This window comes from Pithys albifrons, chromosome 3 (genome assembly GCF_047495875.1).
Source record: "Pithys albifrons albifrons isolate INPA30051 chromosome 3, PitAlb_v1, whole genome shotgun sequence".
Lineage (NCBI taxonomy): Eukaryota > Metazoa > Chordata > Aves > Passeriformes > Thamnophilidae > Pithys > Pithys albifrons.
The window spans coordinates 98,988,289-99,008,662 of NC_092460.1; the positions used below are offsets into that span (position 1 = coordinate 98,988,289).

The 20,374-nt window shown below is 42.3% G+C and overlaps 1 long non-coding RNA gene across 1 annotated transcript in view; it reads right to left on the reverse strand.

Annotated features, from left to right (window-relative positions):
• Positions 1 to 226: 226 nt before the first annotated feature.
• LOC139670711 (uncharacterized) overlaps positions 227 to 20,374 on the reverse strand; it is a 62,652-nt gene continuing 42,504 nt past the window's right edge. Inside the window, exon 3 of the long non-coding RNA XR_011697530.1 lies at positions 227 to 276. This is a non-coding gene — a long non-coding RNA (uncharacterized lncRNA). The remainder of the gene's footprint in view (positions 277 to 20,374) is intronic.

The window sequence follows — 20,374 nt, forward strand, 5'->3', positions numbered from 1 at the left end:
TCCTGCCTTGACACAGTGATGGCAAAGGGAGAAAAATGATCCATCTCATGCAACTCACCCCGAGCCACGTGGATCCAAACCAGGGAGTTCAAACAGTCCTGCAAACTGCACTCAGAGTCCAGGAAATGAGGACAACTAATTGCCTGTTTAATTACATGGATGTCTCACAGAACAACTGACTTATAGTCATAGAAAAGAGGAAGATGAGCATCCCTCTTTGACTTACATTTTGGATGGTCCTGGTTCACTTGTACAACTCTGCCACTGTTCCTTTATCTGCAAAACAAAAGAGACAAATTTGATTAAAAAACCCGCTTTTACTTGAACTGAAGTTTCTTGTTACATTGTTAATTAATGCTTGAAGCTCACTGTTTGCTTTTAGTAAACACTAAAAAAATATTTTCATCCTTCCTCTTCTGTTTCTCTGATTTTGATTGCCAGAGCATTTTATTACATGTCACTGCTCTATCAGGATGATCCATGGAGACTGCCTGGTGATTCAAGCACAACACTGAAGAACTAGAAATAAATTCCAAAACCTACTGCAGAGTTGACCAAAGAAACTCTTTGTAGCCAAAGTGAATAAACATAAAAAAAGAAAATACCTAATTTTTCAAAGGTATCTTTGTAGGGCCTTGTTACATCTATGACTGTTCCTTGTTGGGCTCCAGCATCTAATTCAGAAATGTGATGATTTGCCCAAGGTTTGGGGTTGTATCTGATTTGATTGCCCCAAGTTTTAGGGATCCTAAAACACTTCAGTGGGAGCTGGATATGGAAAGGGTTATGTCCTGCTCTGTGCTTTGGATAGTCTATACAAACAGAGAAGGTACATCCACACCTTACTGAGAATGGAAACAAAATAAAAAGGAAGGAACCAAAAAAACACACACACAAAAATCTCCTAAGTAGAGTTATGAGGGTATTGTCCCAAGAAAGAATGCTCTGATGCTACATTCTCTACTTAACCACATAATTAGTAAACTTCCAGCAGAAGCAGCTAAAAAATTCCTCATTCCCTTACTAGGACAAGTTGCAACCTGGAAGAAGAACTCAAAGCTCCATGAAGAACTGGTATGCTCCAACTAATGGAAAAACTAAGTAACTGAGGAAGTTCTGGAAAATGAAGCCCAGAGACATCTCATCACTCAGGGTTAGTGCTGTTCTGGTTCTGCTGAAAATGGTAATTTTCGAGAAAAAGAAAAAAAAAGAATATTTAAAAAAAAAAAAAGAGAGAGAGAAATGGAAAGAGAGGACACCAGTCAGAAAGAATTCTGGGTCTGGTTTGCAGCCAGGAAGGAATAACAAAGCAACAAGTAAATGCCAACAGGGGTTTGTCAAACTGCTTCACTTCCCTGTCCAAGAAGTTAGAAAGCCCCAGGATGTGGAGATGGAGCACTAATCAGTCACCTGAGTGTGGCACATTTCATGCCACATCACACTGCTTTCTGCCACATCAATAAAAGATCACAGAATTGGATGGAAAAACAAATCAAAGAATAAAACTTAAGTTGTTCACAACAGTCATCACACAGATCGTGGCAAGTGGCATCCAACCTTCGGCATCAGCAGAACCCCAATGCCTTCAGAAGGAAGCCAATTATCTCATTAATTCATCAGACAACTATGCACAAGAACTGTTTTCTTAATCCTGAGTCCTAAAATCTCAATATGAAATAAATATATGTATCATTAGGGGGTATGAAATCATCAAACTGCTTTATAAGGGGCACCGTTAAACTTCAAGCTGTTTAATTTAGTAAAACAATAGAACTTTAGGAAGTGTGTTTTTCACTAATGACCTGGCCACTATATTTGTTATTTTTTGCCTCTAAAATGCACAGCCAGTATTTGTGGTTTTAAAAAAAAAAAATTGACACTTCTTTCTCAAAATGTTGTTGTGCAGGAAAAAAACAATCCAGAAAAAAATTAAACTCAGAGTACAATCAAATATACAAAGGAAAACCACACAAGTACAGATTTCATCATACTCCTCCAGATTTTAAATAGATCAACATATTTTGGAGATGGGTGTGATTTTATGTGAGCTGTGCTCCTTTAAAACTGGCAACTACATTTAATTCGGTGCCTTCTTATTCCAAATTCCAAACTCCAGTTGAAAATAGATCTCACAATGGACTCCTACAGCTGAATATACTCCAGGAGAAAATTAATACTCTAATTTAGTCCAAATTCATTTGCATGACAGTATATCATTAGTATATACAGAAAAAAAAATGTATTATACCAACAGAGGAAAAATTCTGTACAAACAGTGAAAGAAACTCACATCCCACCAGCAAGATGAGCTTGAGACCTAAAGCACAAAGCAACAAACACACCAAAAAAAAAAAACCCAAACAGAGCCATTCACAGTCCAGATTTTAATTTTTTAAGTACCACGTGATCTTGAAAACAACAAAGAGAATATGATTTCTTGTATATCAGTAACCTCCTAAATAGCTATGACGAGCTACACAGAAAACCTTGTGCAGACTAAAAATAACTGATGTAACAACTCAAGTACCAAGAGAGGTTTTCCTACCTCACTGATTAGTAACAAGTCGAAGAGGAAGGGAAACACACACTTTGTAACTCCATCAACCTTGTTGTCCTGGAAACAAATTCTTCTACAGGAGAAGTACTTTGCTAAAGCATCTTCTGCTACTACTTTTTGGTTTTCTTCTTCCACCCCCTTCCCTCTCTGCAGTGCTCTCAGTGTTTGATAAACAGCAGGTATCAAACCTATCTCGTGAAATGGCACAGAAATTGGATCTCTTGCTCCCACAAGAAAATATGCAATTCCACTTGAGCAAGCAGAACTTGGGGAACGTGAGGTTTGCACCAAGTCCGTGGACCAGACTGTAATTCTGTTATTGCTGTTGCTGCCAAAATGACCCATTAACCGAACCTTTAATTTCAGAATACGCAGTGCTGGTAACAGGGACGAGCAGCACATTCCTCCTGAGAGCAGAGTGAGACGTCTCTGCCTGCAGAGCAGGCTCAGCCCTCACTCTCAGGTGCTAAACAGCCCCAGCAGACACAGACTGCAGCTCTGTACACAAAAATATTTGCTGCAAGGCTTCCTCTACTGAGCTGACCTACCATGAGCTTCTTCCTTCTGCTGCACTTTGCACAGACAACTCAAATTCAGGACCAAGCTCTACCCTCAGGATAATTAATATTCCCAAATACTCCATCAGTGAAATGTTTGCTGCTACCCCAAACACTGTCAGTTCAGCCTGAGTGTTCTGCTCACCTGATTTTACTTGGAGATATAATATGAATCTCAGAGTCACAGACTATTCTGAGCTGGAAGGGACCCACAAGGATCACTGAGTCCAACTCTTCAGTCAATGGCCCACACAGGGGATTGAACCCACAACCTTGGCATTATTACAACCAAGTTTTAACCAACTGAGCTATGAACAGGTTAAAGCCATCCCTGCCTGCAGGGAAGTTTATCCACATGTGCAGGACACAGACACTGAGTGTGACTGACAGCCATGAAAACCAACACACATGGTAGGACTGAATTCCTTCTTCAGCTCCAGGAAGGACTCCATACATATCAATTCCTAGGATAACAAATGGGACAGATACTTCTGCTAAATAATTAACAAGGCAAGAGACAACAGGACTAAAGGAAATGGCCTCAAATAGTGGCCAAGGAGGGTTTAGACTGAATATCACGAAAAATTCCTTCACAGAAAGAGTGGTCAGGAGTTGGCAGTGGAACAGACTGTGGTGGTGGAGTCACCAGCCCTAGAAGTGTTCAAGAAACACATGGATATGGCACCTGAGGACATGGCCTGTAAGTGAACAAGGTGGTGCTGCCAAGCTGATGGTTGAACCAGATGATTTTTGAGTTTTCCAACTCAAACCATTCTATGATTCCACACAAACCAGCAAACCTACAGAGCAAACTCAGCCTTATTCATGTGCCCATGCACCTAGGGTGAGTTCTCTCCTGCCACTGAATACCTCTGTGGGAGTGCAACAAGGTCATAAACCACAAAAAAATGCCTATTTCTGGTTTTATGGTTACTGTCTGTGTTTGGGAGGGAAAAGAACCTTCAAACCCAGTTCTTGGCATTGTGCACCACATTGCTGGCCACAAACAAATGGAAAAAAACCCTGCTCTTAAAAGCAGCACTTTTATTGTCTCACATTCCCCCCTAAAAAAGCCCTGGAGTAACCCACCTGGGATCAGAGATCTTACCAACTCCTGACTTCAGAGCAAGAGCTCCAAGCAGGTTTGTTTCAGACCACAACTTTACCCTTCACATCTATCCCTACACTGCTCCTTTTGCTACACAGCCCATTTGGGGCAGAAAGAGCAATTTGGCCTTACCTAAACTGGCCCAATCCAGTGCAATACTTATACAAACACTTCCAAATGTTTGTTTTTGAAAGTATCAATCTTTGAAGAAACTTTGCCTCTGTCCCTCTTGGTCAGCCTGCCCAATCCATAAAGCTTTCCAGTAAAATGCCAGAATCTGTCCTGGTCTCAGATGGGAAAAATCACAATACACTGCTTTCCAATGAGACCTGTTAATTACCAAAACTGTTGCCACAGAGAGTCCAAAGGCATTTTGGTTCCTCCAGAAGACCCATGACTGAACACAATTACACCCAGAGGTTTTATTCAGTGTGGGATCTCTTATTTATTATCATTACTCTGCTAAGGAGACATGAATTTCCCTCTGACTTCCCCAACTTCCAATGTATTTACAAGGTATTTTCATGTTCCTTATTAATGCTGGTTATCCATATCTTTTTACCTTAGATTTTATATAATTCCTGTCTAACTGTTGCCAGGAGAAGCTGTGGCTGCCCCATCCCTGGAAGTGTCCAAGGACAGGATGGACAGGACTTGGAGCAACCTGGGATAGTGGAAGGTGCACCTGCCCATGGCAGATGGTTGGAATGAGATGACTTTTAAGGTCCCTTCCAACCCCAAACCATTTTATGATTCTAATATGCTTTTACATTAATTTTGTGTCCTTTTTTCTACTTCTCAAATTACATAAAATTAATACATCAACACGATGCACAGCTTTGTCTTCCCTTTTCTCTTGTGCTTTTATTCTGGACACTGTTAACCTTCAGGTCTCCCTGAGGATCTCTACTCCTTTGAGGATCTTCTTGACAGACCACAGATTCAGAAAGTGGTTTGGGTTGGATGGGACCTAAAAGATCACTCAGTTCCAAACCCCTGCCATGGGCAGGGACACCTTGCACTTGACCAGGACCTTCTGCTAGACCAGGTCACCTGCTTATGTGGTAAATTAGCTGAAATCTCAATTAATTAGGATCTGGAGTAGCTACCAATAAACTACTGTCACTAACAGATCTGAAATCTCTCAGTCTTGAGCTGCCTCTACACAACATGAAGGACAAGGACAAGGCACTCAGCAATAGGACAAGGGGGCACGATGGGCTCAAGCTCTGCCAGGGGAAATTGAAGTTGGAGAGCAGAAAAAAATTCTTTGCAGAGAGTGCTCAGGCATTGGAATGGGCTGCCCAGAGAGGGGGTGGATTCTCCATCCCTGGAGGTTTTTAACCTGAGCTTGGCCGTGGCACTGAGTGCCATGATCTGGTAAAGGGACTGGAGTTGGACCAAGGGTTGGACTTGATGATCTCAGAGGTCTTTTCCAACCCAATCCATTCTGTGATTCTGTGATAATTTCCCATCTCCTACAGATGCAGCTCCCTGGGCAGCATTTACTGCACAGGCTCAATAAACATTCCATGTGTCACCCAGTAGGCAGCAACATCCACAGAAGTCTGTCTTAACACATCACAGATCCCGGGATTTTCAGCATCCCATCCCTCACACCACGCACGAGAAAACTCAACGGCGGAGACAGAGAGGAGGAAGATATTTGGAAACTTGGTACACGCATGGAAATTTCAGATTATGAAAATTGTGGTGCCTTACAGTAGCAGTGCTGTTACACGTGTTACAAACACTGAATTTTGTCAAACTATTTCCAGTAAATGCATTTTTTTTCCCCACTTCAGCAACAGAAATTCCCAATGTATAATATAAATCTTTATATTCTCCACTTTCTAGCTCAAAAGAGGACCAGGTTTACCAGCCAGTTTTTAGGAGTGTTCAGACCTTCTTTGGGTACAGGAGCACACTGGATCTCAAGCTGGAAAACACATTTCTTATCCTGATTTCTTCTTATTTTAGGCAAATATTCCAAACCATAGCAAAGCTTTTGCCTTCTGCTGCCACTGAATACCAGTTGCTGCACAAGTAAAACAGAAAAAGGCTTAAGTTGAGATTTTGAACCAGCTACTTTATTTAACTGTTTAGTTTTCATTAGTTAAGTATGTTATGGGTGGGAAATTAAAGCCCAGAGTGATGCAACTGCCACCACTGAGTAGGGCAGTGGCAACAACAGGGGGGGAAACATTTGCAGGGTAGTGTGAAAACACAATATGGAGAACAAGACAGCATTAATAACTGGAAAAAAACCCACCACAACAAAACAATCCCCTCTGATGATGATTATTTTTAGTTTCAGGCAGTACCGCTAAAAAATACATAATAAAGTTGACACAAAGAACTTCCAAATCATTTACTAATTACTTCAGGGTATTTTTCATTTTACTGCTTCACTGCAATTTCCATTAACATATGAAATTATACCAATTTTTTTCCAAAGAGATATTTCCAGTGAAGTCAGTGCAGATTCAACAAGGCCAGGACAATCATATAAATAAAATCAGAAAACAGTATTTCCATAAGAAACTGCTCAGGTTTATTGGATTAACAGGCACTTACAAGTGACTCACGCTGACACAGCCCAAAGTAATCCAATCTATCTGTGATAGGAACAAATTCAAAGGAAAACTTAAACTTAGAAAATCACCTCTCTGTGGATGCTCACATAGTTGGTTTTATTGTATGAAATCACATTAAGTGTTCTCTCCAAATGGGAGGGCAAATAAATTAAAAGCTAAACTCTGGTAATTTTTTATACCATGAGTGCAGCATGTTCTTAACAGCAGTAGCTGCCACACTGAGCATAATTAGAGTGGGGTAAGAGAGTCCTGTGTGGAAGTGCTGTGAGGAACACAACAGGTTTCCTGCTCATGATCCCAGGGGGACATGCTGTGCCAAAAGGAGTGGAAAGAAGAAAGACCACCAAGCCACGTCACCACACTTGGGAAAATTAAGGCAGGTTGGTAGATCTATGATGGTAATCATGGTTTTTTTCTGCCTATACATTGGTTTTGGTTTCCATTTGGCATTCCTTAGGGAACTCTGACTTGTCTGTAGGGGATGTTACTAAAGCTTCACATACACTGAGGTGTTCTGGCACAGTCAACTGAAGTATCAATGCCTTCCTGAAACCCTGAGGATGCATTCACAGCTCTCACACCTCCTTTAAAACAGGGCAGTGAGCAGGAGCTGTGACTGGCACGGAGCTCATTTCTATAAATTGTCCTTCACAGCAGTAAGAGATTTTGTTCTTTGACACAATACCTCTTCATATTGCCATGAATAGAAACAGCCTTTAAAAAATGTATTATTAAATATTATAGAATCATAGAGTCACAGGCTGGGTTGGGTTGGAAGGGAAATTAAAGAACACCTCGTTCCAACCCCCTGCCATGGGCAGGGACACCTTCCATACCCCAGGCTGCTCCAGCCTGGCCTTGGACACTTCCAGGGATGGGGCAGCCACAGCTTCTCTGGGCACCCTGTGCCAGGGCCTGCCCACCCTCACAGGGAGGAATTCCCTCCTGATATCCAATCGAAACCTGTCCTCTTTTCATATGAAAAGAAAGCTACCAACATTCTCTCAGGCAACCAACAGTAGGACAAGAGGGCACGGGCTTAAGCTCTGCCAGGAGAGGTTTAGGTTGGATATCAGAAAGAAGTTCTTTGCAGAGAGAGTGCTCAGGCATTGGAATGGGCTGCCCAGAGAGGGGGTGGATTCTCTGACACTGGAGATTTTTAAGGTGAGATTGGACGTGGCACTGAGTGCCATGATCTGGTAATCAAAGTGGGGTTGGATTAAGGGTTGGACTTGATGATCTCGGAGGTCTCTTCCAACCCAACTGATTCTATGACTCTATAAGGAAAGGTGACACTGACCAGAGCAAGGGGGTCATACACTGAGCACATGGAATTGGACCATTATCTTCATCACCAATTACTGTAAACCTTTTCATTAAATCCTACATTCTTTAAGGATATTAGAAAGCCACCTACTATCGTCTTCCATCCTTAAAGCAGAGACACTGCTCTGTACTCAGAGCTGCAAATCACTGAGCACACAGCTGAAAACTCACTTGTAAGAACCAGCTGCACACTACTGGGGCCAAAAAATCCCTATCAAGTGTAGCTTTCAAGGCTAAAGTGACTTACTTAGAGAACTGCTGTGCTGCTCTCACCTGCAGCACCCAGTTTGGTCAGTTCAAGGACAGCAGCACACACCAAGCACATCATAAGCAGGAGGCTTTAATTTTGTAGGGACTTTTTCCTTCAGGCATGCACACCTACTCTAAACAAATTCCCATTAATGGCTGTGCTACAAACCCAAAAAGCAGCATGTTATAGCCTTGGGCTAACTAGAGAGAGCTGTGCTGAAGCTGCAATCAGAGTGAAAACTGGCTCTATTATATTCACCACAATAAAGATACTCCCTCAGAGAGCCTCTTCACAGCACAGTATTTTAAAAAAGCTCATCATATCCTGCAGCTCCTGTGAATTTGGTCATGACAGCCCAGGGCCTTGCCCAGGGACATTCAGAATGAAGGTCAAAAATTACCCAGTGGTCAAAAAACGTTGATTCCATGGAAGATTTTTCATGTACTGCAACCAGGAACGCAGACTTAGCATGAAGGAGAGCAGAGAGGATGAGAACTCAAATGGCAAAGTGCAAGGGGACAAGGCACAATTTGGTCTGTTTGAAAGACAAGCTTTAAAAATCCCATTTTCTCTCACAATGAATTGGGTTTTCAAAGTGTGACCTCCCTGCCCTTGTGCATTTTTCAGATTTGTTTTTCAGAGAAATTCCAGCCTCTCCATTACAGTAAAATGCTGTAAAAATGTTCAAATAGCTCGATTTTGTGCTAACCCTAATTCATAATCATTCTGGCCTTGCAACCGTGGTGTGAAATTCACTGAGCTCGACAGCTGGGAACGGGGGGGGTGTGAACACTGGGGGTGGTGTTGGGTTTTTTATTTTATTATTATTGCACTTCTGGTGTTCAACCCTTCCACTCTATATGAAATCCATATTCAGAAGTCTGTAAGGATGAAGGAGATGCATTTACTTACAGATATTTGGTCAGATTCTGAAAGCATCTGCACCTTCATTTGCAATGAATGAATTTATCATCTTGCTCCAAATTTACTTGGGTGACCAAAATAGGTATTTCCAGCCTGTAGCCCTGACTTAGACAAAAGTTGTGCTGCTCAGAAAATTGGGGTTTTTTTTGGCCAGACAACACTCTCTGTGCTTATTTTTATCCCTCCAAAACCCTCTTTAAAAGACACCTACTGAGAAGTGCTTTATAATGAAACCTATAAAGAAAATTGCCTCAGCTTACAGTACTGGTACAAAATTAAACCTTAACTCAAGTTCTAGGAAAGAATCACCCATTTTTCACGTAAACTTGTGGTGAGTTTTCACTGAAGTCCTCAAACCCAACCTACCCAGGCCCAAATTTTGGGCTTCATTTCCTATCCTAAATCAGTCTTAACAGCAAGATGGGTTTGCTTTGTCATTTTCAGATCTCAGTCAAACCCAACATTAAGCACAGTTCTGGATGGTGGAAACCTGGGTATGGATTAAAAAAAAACACAACAACCAACATTGAGACAATCTATGAAATTTAGTCTGGTTTTACTACCTAAATGGGTATTGAGCTCAGCACTTCAGAAAAGACAAACACATGCAGTCACAGTTTTATTGATTCCCATGCCCTTGATACATGTGGGATCATCATCATGAGGTGTGCAAATTCATACTCAATTATTTAGATTGGAAAAGACCATCAAGATCATCATCAAGTCCAGCACTGCCAAGGCCATCACTAATCCATGTCCCCAAAAGCCACACCAAGAAATCTTTTAAATCCCTTTGAGGATGGTGACTCCACCACTGCCCTGGGCTGCCTGTGCCAGTGCTTGACAATCCTCTGGTGAAGAAATTTTTCCTAATATTCAAACTAAACCTCCCTTGGTGCAACCTGGGGCTATTTCCTCCTGTCCCATCACTTACTGGGGAAAAAAGACCAATACAACATACCTACAATTGCTTTATAACACGAGCACATCAGGAAGTCAAATTCTCACTCAATTTCTTAGCAACTATCAGTCAACTTTTTGTTTTATTTCCACCCAAAACCTTCTACTCTTAACAATACTTTAGAGGCCACTACTCCCCATGCATTCCAAGGACTAGGAAAAGCAACACTGGGATGGTTTTATGGATCATCTTCCAAGGTAATGTGCTCCAAGGCACACAACGTCACTGTCTTTCCGCCTCCATAATATTGTCTCTAGGCAGGTACAAGTTGTCTCAGTGAGAAAACATTACCTTGTGAGTGTCCTATTAAAAAAGATTAATCTGTTCAACACCTGGTGATTCACTCACCCACATGTTAAAAGTCCACACAAAAATGACTCACTCTGTCCGTAAGAACATTCACCCGGGATGCACAAGTCCCCTCATCTTTTCCAGAGCTGGTAACAGTTTTCTTATGCAAAGTAAGTGGATGATGGACTTTCCTATTGAAGCATGGGACACATGGAGGAGGAACAGACATGGGATTGGGCCCGGGTAATTCTATAAACAATCTACATAGTAATTATAAAAATAGAATCATAGAATGGATTGGGCTGGAAAAGACCTCCGAGATCATCAAGTCCAACCTTTGGTCCAGCTTTAGTCCCTTTACCAGATCACGGCACTCAGTGCCACGGCCAATCTCACCTTAAAAACCTCCAGGGATGGGGAATCCACCCCCTCTCTGGGCAGCCCATTCCAATGCCTGAGCACTCTCTCTGCAAAGAATTTTTTTCTGCTCTCCAACTTCAATTTCCCCTGGCAGAGCTTGAGCCCATCGTGCCCCCTTGTCCTATTGCTGAGTGCCTGGGAGAAGAGACCAACCCCCACCTGGCCAGAACTTCCCTTCAGGCAGTTCCAGACAGTGCTGAGGTCACCTCTGAGCCTCCTCTTCTCCAGGCTGAACACCCCCAGCTCCCTCAGCCTCTTCCCACAGCACTTGTGCTCCAGTCCCTTCTCCAGCCTTGTTGCTCTTCTCTGGCCCCGCTCCAGCCCCTCAAGCTCTTTCCTCAACTGAGGGGCCCAGAACTGAACACAACACTCAAGGTGTGGCCTCCCCAAGGTAGAGTCCAGGGGAAGGGTCACTGCCCTGGGCCTGCTGGCCACGCTACTTTGGATCCAGGCCAGGATCCCATTGGCCTTCTTGGCCACCTGGGCACACTGGTGGCTCCTGTTGAGCTTCCTGTCCCTCAGTCCCCCCAGGTCCCTCTGCCTGGCTGCTCTCCAGCCACTCTGTGCCCAGCCTGGAGCGCTGCAGGGGGTTGTTGGGGTGGCCAAAGTGCAGGACCTGCACTTGGCCTTGTTGAACTTCATCCCACTGGAATCAACCCATCTCTCAAGTCCATCCAGATCCCTCTGCAGAGCCCTCCTGCCTTCCAGCAGGTCGACATTCCCTCCCAACTTGGTGTCATCAGCAAATTTGCTGATGATGGCCTCAATCCTCTCATCTAAATTATCCGTAAAGGTATTAAACAGGACTGGGCCCCAACACTGACCCCTGGGGAACACCACTAGTGACCACTTGCAGATAAGCAAAGTATTGGCAGAGAAAATGGTAACACTCCATAGTGAGCTGCTGGTTGGAGACAACAATTGATTTTAATCCTAAACAAATCAAAGCCACCCATATGTGAAGGAATTCAGGCTACTCCTCTGTGACTTGGACACTTTGTACCCACAGCAGGGCTCAGAAGGAACTGCACTGAATCATCCTGGGCCAGTGCAGGGCAGACCCACGCTGAGGGCTGGGCTGGGTGACATCACCCTTCGGTGCTCGTGCAACAAATCAAGCTCAGTTCTAGGCTGGAACTTCACATCCAGTTCTGATACCCAGAGCGCAGAGACGCCAAAGCACTGGCAGGGGTTCAGAGGAGAGCTCAGGAAGAGGAGGTCTGGCTGGGACACAGACTCCCTGACGCCAGGCCAAACAGGCCCTCTATTAAGGAGATGAGCCCATGACCTTGTTTTCGTAGGTACTTCGTGAACATGACAAATAACAAACAATGCTGCAATCCTTGGAGAGAAAGGCACAGCAAGATATTACAGCTGGAAGCCAAACAAGCTCCAATTTGAAATAACTTGTCACTTTTCAGCAACAAAACTGCTAAATATTTACCATTAGTTGGTGTTTTAGGACTAAGAGCTTCCAACAGCACTCCAAGATGCACTTCTGTGGAAAAATCCTGATCTTCTACAGAAAGCCAGACAAGGTTACAGGCTTGGTATACACATGAATCTAAAAATTCCATAGAATCAGAGAAGGGTTTGGGATGGAAAAGACCTTAAAGATCATCTTTTCCAATCCCTGCCATGGGCAGGGACACTTTCCACTATCCCAGTCTGCTCCAAGCCCTGTCCAACCTGGCCTTGGACACTTCCAGGGATGTGGCAGCCACAGGTTCCCTGGGACAAACTGTGCCAGGGCCTCACCACCTTCACAGGGAAGAATTTCTTTCTAATATCCAATTTAAGTCTAATCTTTCATCTTAAAGCCATTCCCCCTTGTCCTAACACTGTTTGCCTTTTATTAAAAGTTAGCTATGAAATCCTAAAACTGTACTGAAGTTAATTTTAATGTTTCATTTTATTGTTAGTTCTAGGTAATGCTTCCTGCTCTGTGCTCCCTCAAGATCAACTCTGTTATTTTGCCTTGAAAGAGGCATTTTAAAGGTAGTTTTACCCTTAGGAAACATATCTGCAAAAAAATACAAGCATGGAGAACACTATTTTTCTTGCACCTCAGTACTTCAAGAAGTAAAATGAAAGACAGTGGAAGACCTTAATTTAGGGGAGACAAAAATGTTTATTTAGATTGTGTATTATTAGAATATGATGAGAATTTAAGCAAGAGGACACTGGTTTAGCCAAAAAAGCAATTAAGAGAGGTGACTAAAGACAAGCTTGCTGCTTTCATGACACAGTTCCCTCTTTCCAGCCCTTCTACCATCCAAACACTTTTTATTGCTGTCCCTTCTGCAACTCCTGAACCTGGATTTGTGAGTGAAGTTTAGACAGCACTTGGAGGAACCAAAGTGGATGGCACAGCCAGTTCAGCAATCCAGGGAAAGATAAGGCTTTTAGAAAAACATTATTTTAGCTCCACGGGTGGCTGTGTCAGCCTGCACAGAGCCCATCACTGACACTTTGCTTGGAGCATTCCGAGAGGAGAGGGGAAAAAAGGGAATGAACTGACAACATCACCAAAGTGCCCTGAGAAATGAAGGGCATCACAAGAAATAGTCCAAGGAAGACATAAAAAGGCTCTGAACTCTTTCTTACTTCTAATAGTGTTATTTTAAAAACAATAAAACTAAACTGAATAAGGAATAACTGACTCACTTTTAATTCTGAGTCATCCCAAATCTGTGGATTCCTGTGTCAGACTCTCTGTGCCCTGAAAAAGGTAACAAAATATGGCAATTTCTAATCAACTTAAGAATCAGGAAATTCTCACAGCAGGCAACGGCAGCAAGCCACCATTTTCATTTTATACTGAAAAAAAAAATAATCAGGTCCTCTCTATTGAATATAACAAGAGATTTGAATAGAGTGGGTAAAATAAGTCACGCTGCTTCACAGGAGAAAAGCAGGCAAAGTCCTTCCCTGGCTTGTCCTGTTAGAAATACAGGCCCTGAACTTGGAGAAAATAAATAAAAAACCTCTTGACGGCAGTAAGAGATCAGGGCAAACTCCTTCACACAGGGCTGTGCTGGGGCCTCTGTAAAACAGCATAAAATCCACATCCTAAATAGTCCCAGCTCTGCTCCTGATGCCACAAGGTAACAACTCCTCACCTTCTGCTCACACTCCCATTTTATTCCATTTTTAATATTCTGCAGAATCAAAGATATTGGTTTATGTAACAACTGCCAGTGCATCATTCACTGCAAGGCATTGGAGTTTTAACTCCTTAAGGATGCAATCCTAGCAAAACAAATGCATTCCAGCAGCTTGGAATACTCATATTTCTGGGGAAATTATCACAGAAGTCTTTAGCACACTGGTTCCGAATCTATTAATTTTATGAGAAGATTTGAACTGCTCAGCATTTTTCTTAAAATTCTGGTTCCCAGAATTACCAAGTTACATAAGAACCTCAGATGCCAATAATGAAACATTTTCTAGTCTCCAAGGTAGCACAGAAATGCCAGAAATTTGTCTGACATTCCTCCTCCTTCCAAAAAAAACGCAGAAGGCACGTAAAAAGAGCTCAAAGTGTTATAAATAAAAGTCTCATTAGTTATCAATTATTGAAATACTAGTGGGTCTATTTGTGCCTGAATACTTGGTCAGGAATGTTGTTAATAGTTTCCATGAATTCCTGTCAGGTCCTTCTTTATCCAGAGAAAGAAAAAAAGAAAAGAAAAGGAAAAAAAAGAGAAAGTACTGGTTTCCATGACCATTTTCCAGCCTTTTCAAGATTACAAGTACCTGATGTTGTTATTAAAATAAATATGTATGGCTTTAATGAAACACATGAGTTTGCTCCTGAGTGGCACCAACCACTATGGAATCAGTACATGGAATAAAGTCAGCAGGAGCACTTCCCCATCACTGACAGCCACATACAGCTCTGTTAATTTATTGCTCATTATTATTCATTATAACTCCAGCCCAAAACAACTTTCAGAAGAGTAGCTGGGAGACTTTGCATTTTTCCTTAGCAAGTATCTACATAAAATATAAAAATGAGGCATCTGAATTATCTGTTCTCAATTAAAGAACATGTTTATACAGTTCACAAATTCTCTTCAAATACACAAGCAGATTTCAAAAGATTAATACACCAACAGATTTAAAAAGATTAACACACACATTAAGAAGCCCAAATTCTATGGAACACGTGAATATTTATACATTAAAAGTCATTTTAAGTAAGGGGCAGAAACAAAGACAACTATGAAACTATGGCTGTAGTTCTGGAAGTCACCAGAGGGCTGGATGTCCAATGCTCTATCAAAGAATCTTGAGCTGCTTAAATAACTTGATTTATGATTCTATTTGCTATGGGTGAAAGTTACCTGTGCCTGTCCCTGTATTAGGAAAAAAACTGGAAAAGTTTCTTTTCTCTGCTCTCATCATTTTCATCCTCCTTTCAGACCCAGAGCCTCCAAACTGTTTTGCACCTGCATGTGGTACAATTAATTTTGTGCCTTTTGTGGATTGAAAAGGGGATCCAAAATGGATTCCTCTGCAGAATTAAAGCCCCAAACTGCAGTTCTGTTCATTTGTATTTTAATCCAGTTGGAGTGCTGGTATTCCAGCAGCATATGGATATGGCAGTGTGTGCTTCAGTTGGAAGAACTTCAAGGAAGAGAAGCAGCATCATTCTAAAAAACTGCTCAGATATCAAATCAAGCTTTTTCTCAAGTGAGTTACACTGAAGTCTTTAGGATGCTCATCCTCTTCTACCAACACAAAAACCCCTCCACATCAAGCACCAAGTTTCCTTTGCACAATTATCTTTAGAGCGTTCTGCTTTTTATGGCAGAACACCAAGAAACACCAACTATGAAGGATGCCTAAAATCTGTTTACAGTGATGATAAAAAGAAGATAAGATCTTACTACTTGCTGTTTGGAGTTATGCCAGTAGCTAAGAGATTCTGGATGGATTTCATCTACCTTTAAAAATCAGATATCCAGGTGAGATTAATCTTAATCCAGTGGGATTAGATGGGATACCATCCTTCAAGACAAGGCAAACTGGGTGAAACCCTGAATTCCAGGAGAGCCAGAGCTCTGAAGATCTGCAGAGATGGTATTTGCATCAGAAACATGAAAGGGAGGTACCATAAACCAGACTGATGTTGTGCCACTGCCAACACCTCAGCAGAACCTGAAGTTCTGCATCAAGTGTCTAAAATAGAGAACACCAGAAACATCATTCCAAAAATAACCCAAGGATCTTACAGAAGGTGAAAACAGACAACCTGGAGGAAACAAAGTCTCTGCATAAACAGCAACCTGATTATTCACTGATTGCTGAGCACTCCTGCCTCACACTTAAGACAGTGCAGAGGGTTTTTTCAGGTCTCAGTATCAACAAATCCTTATTGCTACCACTGACTTCACTGAGATTTCTGCCTGAGCAAAGACTGGGGGGTCCTTCTCCCAGGCACTCAGCAACAGGACAAGGGGGCACGATGGGCTCAAGCTCTGCCAGGGGAAATTGAAGTTGGAGAGCAGAAAGAAATTCTTTGCAGAGAGAGTGCTCAGGCATTGGAATGGGCTGCCCAGAGAGGGGGTGGATTCCCCATCCCTGGAGGTTTTTAAGGTGTGCTTGGCCGTGGCACTGAGTGCCATGATCTGGTAAAGGGACTGGAGTTGGACCAAGGGTTGGACTTGATGATCTTGGAGGTCTTTTCCAACCCAATCCATTCTGTGATTCCCTTGAGAAATGCTCAGCAACTGAAATACAAGTTACTATATCCCAAAGAAATTGAAATATCTGCCTGCAAATTGTGTGTGAACCCTCATTTCAAACCAGTTATCCCAAGTACGGCCCTCATCTGTGGAGCAGACAACTCCTCCAGTGAGTTCTCCCAAACCACAAGAATTTTGGGTTAATTCTCCTTAATTCTTGGCAGGCATTAAGTGAAAACACCCCTCATCCTCTCCATCCTGACACCATCCATGAACATTTGTATTCAATCCACACTTACTTGATGGGAACCAACACTGAGCTCTCAGCATCCTTTAGTCCTTCAGAAAATACTGTCTTTCCCCAAATTAACAGAAGAACAAGAGACCAGTGAATGCCATTGCTGAAGCAAACACCTACTCTAAGGTTTGGTGGCAGGAGAGCATTTCAAACCTGCTAAAACCAAACCAAGATCAGCTACCACTCAGCTGAAACAAACCCTGGCCCTGCATTATTCAATCTACATAGTTTTTAGACCAGTCTGCATTCCTGCAGAGCCAAAAACTGAGGAAGCTACAGGCAGAACAAAAGGGAACAGAGAAAGTTCATTAACCTCAGCCCAGGGGCTGCTTAACGAGTCTTGTGTTAGGCAGGACTGTCCACTCACCCACACAAACCTGAGAATGGCAATCTCAGAACATCCAGGGTAAAGCACCACAGAATTTCCAGCCAGTCAGATCAGTCATTTGGATGAACCACCACTAACAAGTAGTATGTTAGAAGATCCACTTTAGGGTTGGGTTTGGGCTTTCCTCTTTTTGGTAGTGTATGAGTAAGTCCAGACACAAACTCATCTTAGAAACTCAAAACCAGCTCAACTGATGTTGCCACTGACCATACAGAACGATCAGAAAGTGGTAACACACAAATTAAATCTGACCTTTAAAGGCAGATTCATCTCACCCAAATTCTTCTGTTGAGTGTGTTGGGGTTTTTCCTCATTTCAGAGAATCACAAAATGGTTTGGGTTGGAAAGGACCTTAAAGTTCATCTTTTTCCAACCTCCCTGCTATGGGCAGGGACACTTTCCACTAGACCAGGTTCCTCCAAAACCTGGAGGATCCTCTCTGGGCAGTTGAGAACTGCTTTAGCCTTCCAGGAGGCACTTGTATCCTGCCAGACTTCTGAGGAAACCAGAACACTAAAAATACCAACTGATGGACTGTGATACAGCATAGACAGGAGGGCTCTGAAAGAGCTCCAATTAACTGAATATTGAGAGCCCTCGAAAAATTACCAACTTCTCCAAAAGCTCTTAAAGGAAATTCAGCTGCAGAGCAGCAAGAAGGAAGGTCTTATTAATCCACAGTTCATTAACAGGCTAACAACACATCCACTTACACACACATGAACAAAAGCAGAGTCCTGTACAGACCTGGAACTGGTCTTGTCATTTAACAGAACAATAAATTACACTGAAAAGGACACAGTGTGAGGCCACAGGTCTGTCAACATAAACAACTAAGTGCATCAAAGCAGTTATCCTCAGTCTCTTTGTCCTACTAGTTACAGCTTGACTGGGAGTGAAAATGAAGATGAAATTTGAGTAGATTAATTCCAAGGCCCTGCATTGGAAAAAAAAATCAGCCAACTACACACAGAGCAAGATGGGTTCTAAATTAGTTCTTTCTGATTAGGGGAGACCTTGAGTCCCTGCAGATAGTTTTGAGAAAATAGTTTTCACAGGGGGTGATAACAGCAGCAGTGAAAAAGCAAATAGAATTTCAGGAGTAAATAGGAAGGGATGAGAGAAGGCAAGACAAGCAGCAGTGGGAAAATGCAGCACATTCATGTCCAATTCTGCAGAGTTTTGGTTCCCCATCACAGAACGTGGGTAACACACCAGGGTATGGAACAGTGAGGACAACACTTAGGGAAGAGCTTGCAAAAACAAGAACAAGTAACAGGTCTGCTGGTAAGGCAATTCCCTACATTAAAGCATGTAAATCCAATATGTATTATGATTATGGAGATTTTTCAATGGCTTAATTTCCCTTATTCAAAATTATTTTTTATGTAATAGTCACATAGAAAGCGAAAAACCAGGAAGTTCCAGTGCAGTTGCTTTTGAGACCAAAAACTCAGAAGTTGAAAAATGCTGTGAATAAAGCAGGTCTGGCCCTTTTGACTAGTAAACATCATCCTCAGTCATCCAAAATGGGGAATCCCTTCCCCACCTTATTTATCTGATATTACAAATATGCAGCCCTAGAACAAGCTGCCCAGGGAAGTGGTGGAGTCAACATCCCTGGGAGTGTTCAGGAAACATGTGGATGTGGCACCTGAGGACATGGTTTAGTGGTGAACTGGCTGGTAGAACCTGGTGACTTTTTCCAACCTCAATGTGTCAATGATAAAGAAGGACACTGTAGCTTGTAGATGAAATTATCCATTCCCACTAAGTATGTTACAATTATTCTAAGTTTGTAAATGTACCAAAACACCACAGTGATTTCACTACCAATTCAGCAAGAGGGCAAACCCACCCTGCTTTTGGCAGGACTTGGTGCCAGTTCAGCTCTGCTTTCCATGAAGATCTGAGCTGGGATCTGTTCCCAGCACTGCTCAATGAATTCATAAATGACATGAAAAGGGCTCAACAGTGAGATGACAACACCTGCTGATGATACTGAAGTTGTTCACAGCAGCAACGCAGTAAATGAGTGGGAAAAACAGAAAAAGGGCTGCATATACATTAATGACTGGACAATAAAATACATCAATGAAATTCAGGAGGGAAATTCAGGAAGAATCTCAATGAAATTAAGTGTGAAGTTGGATGGCTGGAGGTGGGGAAAGTGGTTCTACAGGTCAGCAGGCTTTGAAGTGACTCAACACTTGGAGCTGGCTGAGCTCTAGGAAATTGTGATTGTCATGGAGATGGTGTGTATGAATTATTCAAGTCTTTTCCAGTGCAAGAAGTGGATTTTAAATGGAGTTCAAGTTCTAAACTAAAGAATATGGTTCCTCACTGAACAAGCTGCTGTGTTAGGTAAGCTGGGGAACCACTGGGTTTTTATACCTCGTAATACTTGTCATTAACAAATTCCAAAGGACAAGTCCAGTAAGCACTGTGAAAAAAAGACATCCAGCTCAGTAAATCCCTGTATTCCAAAATTTGGAGAATGAGGAGTGTGCAGAAGGAGGATCCTATTCCTGTGCTTCTCAATAACCCACCTGTGGCCACTGCTGGAGACAAATCACTGCTCTAAATGAGTGTCCAAAGAGCTGCTCTCCTACTCTTAACACAATCCCCTGCAAGTCATTCTGTCTATCACAGGTATAACACCCCAAAGAACTGCCAAGTGTCAGCACCTCTTCCTTGCCTGTTCCAAATACCCAAACATCTCAGGTCACACCAGTATCACATCACAAAGGAGAAGCTGTAAACACACCAATACCAAGAACTCTACTGCTAAAAAATCCCAAATATTTTATCAGTTTTTTCACTGATTTCAGAGAGGGGTCAACTGGTCCCTAAAATGACAATAAAGCTGTTGGAGCTTTTTATTCTATTCTGGACTTTTTGCATAACCTGTCAGGAAAAATCCTCTGAACTACCCTGGAAAAGCAAATCCAAACTGCACAGCAGTAGCAGCTGGAGGGGATAGAGGGATCTGGTGATGAAGCAG